Genomic DNA, 6218 nt, shown 5'->3' on the forward strand with positions numbered 1-6218 from the left:
TATTATTTTCTTTWGGAATTTAGTGAAGTAAAAGTAAAAGTAGTCAAAAATATAAATAGCAAAGTACAGATACCCCAAAAACTACTTAAGTAGTACTTTAAAGTAGTTTTACTTAAGTACTTTACACTACTGTCTGTGAGAACCATGAATACCGGGAAGTCAGATGAGTGACAGTTTATAAAAAATAGTGAAAATGCCCTCAACAAATACCGAATTTGTAGTTGCTTGTGAGACCCGTTAACTTCAACCGCAAGAGGGCACTGTCTTTCCCCCCCGCACTAATTCTGACTCTTTTCCATTTGCGGGAATTTCCTGCTGAAACTATCGTAAACATGGCAGACTGTGGAGAACCGGGTGAGTCTGAAAAGAATGACAGCTGTCAATACATCGACTATAGCTACAGCTCTGGTTGAAATATCACGGAGTAACCTGACGTGTCAGCTTGTGTGCCTTATAGTAAATGTTAACTAGCTACACCAGTCATTGTGGGTAGGTGTTGTGGTTAGCATTGCTGGCTAACTAGCCTGAGAAGTCATTGTAGCTTTAGTCACCACCGTTACATGTTACTGAAGAATATTGCGTCATTCACATTGGTTTGATTCATGAGCCCACCATAAAAAATAAGATTTATTTAAAACAACACCATAGTAAAAGTGCTATAGCTAGCTAGTTAACGTTAGTTCTCCTGTAAGATATCACTGTTTAGCTAGCACATGGCTAACTAGCAAGATGAAGATAGCATTGTTACAGCTGGATGCAGGTGCAACTTTTACCGTTATGTGTCATCCTCATCACCACACTGTATTCATTGCGTTACAGATGGCCCTGACAACAAAGATAATATCACACGCTCAAAAGTAAGTATATTCAAATACTGAGACAATGTACCGAATTATTTTAAATCCGAGAACAAAAACGACATGATATTTCTTATACAATATGTTTCACTTTAAGGGGCGTCGGACGTTCAGCCTGATGCACAGACCCTCTATGGACGCCCTGGTCTAGAGCGCCTGGTTAAATTGTGCTTGTGAGTTCATACCGACCGTACCTTTACACTTGTTTACACTGAGCTGCACTGTGGTTGGAACGCGATCATGGTTACATTAAGAAACCATAGGGGCGGGCGTTTTAGATATGGGTCGAAAAAACATACTTCAATGCAGGGATGGGATTTGCCCGGGTCATGTTGCGTTGAACAACAAAGGAGCTGATTGGCTGACACTGCCGTTCCAAAATGGCTGAGGTGGCTACTGTTAGCTTTGCATGAGGATGAAAAGGGTAGTTTTCTGGAACAACTCGCAGTATTTCAATCTTCTCAATGGAACAGTGTGGATAAAGGTCAAATTTGGAGTACAGTGGCATATCCCATCCCTGCATTGAGGTACGTTTTCCCGACCAATGTCTCACGCCGGCTTCACAGCGTGTAACCGTGATTGTGTTCATACCCTAGTGCAGCTCATTGTAAACAAGCGTAAGGGTACGGTCGGTATTAGCTCTTGAAAACCATTCTTCTCCATATGTAGTTTTCAGATCTTACATTCCTACACTGATGGCTCCGTGTGAACTACAATTTCCCGACGCTGTCTTTTTAACATTTCGAGAAACGTCAATCATCGCTTTCAAACCGGTTTTCAAAACATATGCTGATATTATGCCCCTTGTCTTTCATATCAGCGATATACACTTACTGTAGCAGTTTTGCACAGATCCGCAAGCGGTGTGAGCCTCCAGTTTACCAACTACACTTCGTCTCCAGTTACACTTACACACCGGTGTACGGAGAATGCTAGATATTTGTATTTTTTTTTAATTATATATAACCTTTATTTAACAAGGCAAGTTAGTTAAGAACAATTCCTTATTTGCAATGACAGCCTACCAGAAGGCAAAATGCCTCTCTTGCGGGGACGGGGGATGAAAAAAAAAATATATATAATATAGGACAAAAGAACACCATCACGACAAGAGAGACAACATTACATACAGACCTAAGACGACAACATAGCATGGCAGCAACACATGAAAACATAGCATGGCAGCAACACATGAAAACATTGCGAGGCAGCAACACATGAAAACATTGCGAGGCAGCAACACATGAAAACATTGCGAGGCAGCAACACATGACAACACAGCATAGTAGCAAAACAACATGGTAGCAGCACAAAACTGCACAAAAATAAGCATTTTTTTTTTTTGAGAGCGAGTTAGCACAGGTGGCCACCTATGTCTTGTCTTTCTGTCTTCTGTAAACAAGCGATGTGACACGGCGATATGGCCGTGTGGGAACACTAACCCTATAGACAGGCTGGTTGTTTAACAACAAGACCGAATCATGCACAACTATGGGGCAGAACGGAACGGGTTAGTTTAGATTGTTGACAACATGTAAACTATATTGCGTCTCCAAATGTTTATTGAAAACATAAATACATTTGCACAATGACCACTTGTTGTCTCTCAAATACATTGTTACAGTTGGTTAGCTAGCTAGCTAGTGAATTTTTGTCATATTAGCGTTGACATGAAATCAGTCAAAACACCTCAAACAAGACATGGTATCAAGAGCAAGATGAAACTAGCTGAAACGAGTCGCTTACGATTCCACACATGGCAGTTGTCATCGTTGGTAGCTATCTGGCCAGTCCAGACTCACAAAAACTCAGACTTCTGCCCCGTTTAAAAACATGCGCATCGTTTTCGTGACTTCGTCAGTTAACCCATCTATGAAGGTGTGTATCAATTATACCTTATTTAAAAACACATTTTTTAAAAGTATTATTTTATTTACATCTTGATGATATTGTAATGAAACAGCAGGGAGTAGGTCTCGAACCCTCGACCTTCTAGCCCGAAGTCCAGCGCGCTATCGACTGTGCCGCAAAAGCATGCTCGTGCGGCAGAGTCGATTTCCGCGCTTATAAACCCAGGGTCCTTACACTAGACCCTCTTTAGAATATGAAAGATAAGGCCCTTATGCTCCCAAAACCGTAACGCAAGCAATGCGTGTTAATGTTCAGACCGAGCGTTGGGGCTCTTAACAAAACTCAACCGTACAAAAAACGTGTGTAATGGAACAGAGTCAGGATCAATGGCTTAGGAGCATTTACAATATATATATATCAATGGTTTAACTAGTGAGAAATATGTGTGAGTATTGAAAATATCTGTGCGTTTGCTTCATTTACTATCATCCTAAATTTAAGATATTGAATTATTTTGCCATATCTAATTAAATGTACACTGAGTGTGCACTGAGTGGACAAAACATTAAGAATACCTTCCTAATATTGAGTTGCACCCCCCCCACTTGCCCTCAGAACAGCCTCAATTTGTCAGGMCATGGACTCGACAAGGCGTCGAAAGCGTTCCACAGGGATGCTGGCCCATGTTGACTCCAACGCTTCCCACAGTTGAGTCAAGTTGTCTGGAAGTCCTTTGGGTGGTGGACCATGTTTGATACACACGGGAAACTGTCCCTTCATCTACACAGATCTTGAAGTGGATTTAACAAGTGACATCAATAAGGGATCATAGCTTTTCACCTGGTCAGTCTTTGTCATAGAAAGGTGTTCCTAATGTTTTGTCTACTCAGTGTAGGTTATATGTAGTATTTGTCACGACATCGCACAAGTTGATGTTTTGACCACATCAAATTTGGGGGGAATTACACAGCATCCCGGAGTTGCCTCTTCACTGTTGATGTTGAGACTGGTGTTTTGTGGGTACTATTTAATGAAGCTGCCAGTTGAGGGACTTGTGAGGRGTCTGTTTCTCAAARTAGACACTCTAATGTACTTGTCCTCTTGCTCAGTTGTGCACCGGGGCCTTCCACTCCTCTTTCTATTCTGGTTAAAGCTGACCCTGGAACTGTCCCTGTATATAGCTACTGACCCTGTATATCAAAAGGGATGCTGTCAAAAAAGTGATTTGAATTTAAATGGTTTCCCCCTTTCACATCACCTATTAGAATGAAGGGAAGGAGTTAACCAAAGAGGAGAAGCAACGGCTGAGGAAACAGAAGAAACAACAGAAGAAACAGAAGGAAAGGAAGGATGAGAAGGGCCCGTCAGAAACAGAGAAGGAAAAAACACCTGTGTCCCTGTTGCCACCACGACCTGTGGCAACACAGAAAGGTGTTGTATTATAGCCTGGTCTAATGCTATCGATATCGTCGTGTCATACCATTTTTTTGCACCATCATCAGTGTGGTCCTATTTTTAGGATTGCAAAATTCTGGGAAATTTCTATAAATTCCCTGGTTTTTCCTGAAATCCTAGTTGGAGGTTTCCTGGAATCAGGAGGGAATATGCAGGAAAATCTGGAATCTTCAACCAGGATATCTGGAAAACCAGGGAATTTAAATGAACGTTCCGGGAATTTTGCAAGGTCTGATTGTATCATTTCAATATCTTTGAAAAACAAATACCAATAGTTGTTTACTAATTTTCATAAACTGCTAGCTTTGTCATTGATCTATTTACCTATGATTCATGTTGCTCCATCCACTTCATTGGTTTGTTCACCAACTCTGTCTGTTTCCCCAGCTCCCTCAGCATTGCCTGCCCCTGCCTCTGCACCAATACCTGTGCCTGCCTCAGCTCCCTTCCACTCCTCTCCCGTCCCCTCCCCGGCAGACAAGCCAGCCAAGAGCAAAGCTGAGCTGAAGGCAGAGAGGAGAGCCAGGCAGGAGACTGACAGGGCCTCTAAACAACCGGGCTCCTCGTCCTCCAGCATCAAGACCAAAGCCCCTCTCAGTGAACTAAACCCAGGTACAACAGCTGCTGGTGGACCTCTGCAGCACCTTGTTGATTTATGATGTATCATATGATAAACTTTGTTTCAGAAGGGAAATTTGACTTGGACAATTAGAGTTCTGATGCTTTCACATACTGGTAAATACGTAGAGTCAATTAATACAACATACATAGAATAACACCCCCCCCCATCCCAACCACGCAAAAGGGAATCAGTTCATTAGTTCATGCCAGGCCAGGCTGTGCCTAGGGGGCAGTTCATTAGTTCATGTCAGGCCAGGCTGTGACTAGGGGGCAGTTCATTAGTTCATGCCAGGCCAGGCTGTGACTAGGGGGCAGTTCATTAGTTCATGCCAGGCCAGGCTGTGCTGTGGACTAGGGGGCAGTTCATTAGTTCATGCCAGGCCAGGCTGTGACTAGGGGGCAGTTCATTAGTTCATGCCAGGCCAGGCTGTGACTAGGGGGCAGTTCATGCATGGAAGGCCAGGCTGTGACTAGGGGGCAGTTCATTAGTTCATGCCAGGCTGTGACTAGGGGGCAGTTCATTAGTTCATGTCAGGCCAGGCTGTGACTAGGGGCAGTTCATTAGTTCATGTCAGGCTGTGATCTAGGGGCAGTTCATTAGTTCATGCCAGGCCAGGCTGTGACTAGGGGGCAGTTCATTAGTTCATGCTGTGACTAGGGGGCAGTTCATTAGTTTCAGGCCTGTGACTAGGGGAGTTCATTAGTTCATGCCAGGCAGGCTGTGACTAGGGGGCAGTTCATTAGTTCAGGCTGTGACTAGGGGGCAGTTCATTAGTTCATGTCAGGCCAGGCTGTGACTAGGGGGCAGTTCATTGGTTCATGTGTACTAGGGCAGTTCATTAGTTAGGCTGTGACTAGGGGGAGTTCATTGTTCTCAGGAGGCTGTGACTAGGGGGCAGTTCATTAGTTCATGCAGGCCAGGCTGTGACTAGGGGGCAGTTCATTAGTTCATGCCAGGCTGTGACTAGGGGGCAGTTCATTAGTTCATGCCAGGCTGTGACTAGGGGGAGTTCATTAGTTCAGGCAAGCTGTGACTGGGGGGCAGTTCATTAGTTCATGCTGTGACTAGGGGCAGTTCATTAGTCTTGAGGCCATGCCTGTGATACTAGGGGGTTCATTAGTTCATGCTGTGACTAGGGGGCAGTTCATTAGTTCATGCCAGGCCAGGCTGTGACTAGGGGCAGTTCATTAGTTCATGCAGGCCAGGCTGTGACTAGGGGCAGTTCATTAGTTCATGCCAGGCTGTGACTAGGGGCAGTTCATTAGTTCATGTCAGGCCAGGCTGTGACTAGGGGCAGTTCATTAGTTCATGCCGGCCAGGCTGTGACTAGGGGGCAGTTCATTAGTTCATAGCAGGCCAGGCTGTGACTAGGGGGCCAGTTCATAAGTTCAATGCAGCGGCTGTGACTAGGGCAGTTTCATTAGTTCATGTCA

The 6218-nt window shown here is 44.2% G+C and overlaps 1 pseudogene; it reads left to right on the forward strand.

Moving 5' to 3' along the window:
- The first annotated feature begins 284 nt into the window (after positions 1 to 284).
- LOC112072459 (translation initiation factor eIF2B subunit delta-like) overlaps positions 285 to 6218 on the forward strand; it is a 36680-nt pseudogene continuing 30746 nt past the window's right edge.

This window comes from Salvelinus sp. IW2-2015, unplaced genomic scaffold (genome assembly GCF_002910315.2).
Source record: "Salvelinus sp. IW2-2015 unplaced genomic scaffold, ASM291031v2 Un_scaffold1936, whole genome shotgun sequence".
In the NCBI taxonomy this organism is placed as follows: Eukaryota; Metazoa; Chordata; class Actinopteri; order Salmoniformes; family Salmonidae; genus Salvelinus; species Salvelinus sp. IW2-2015.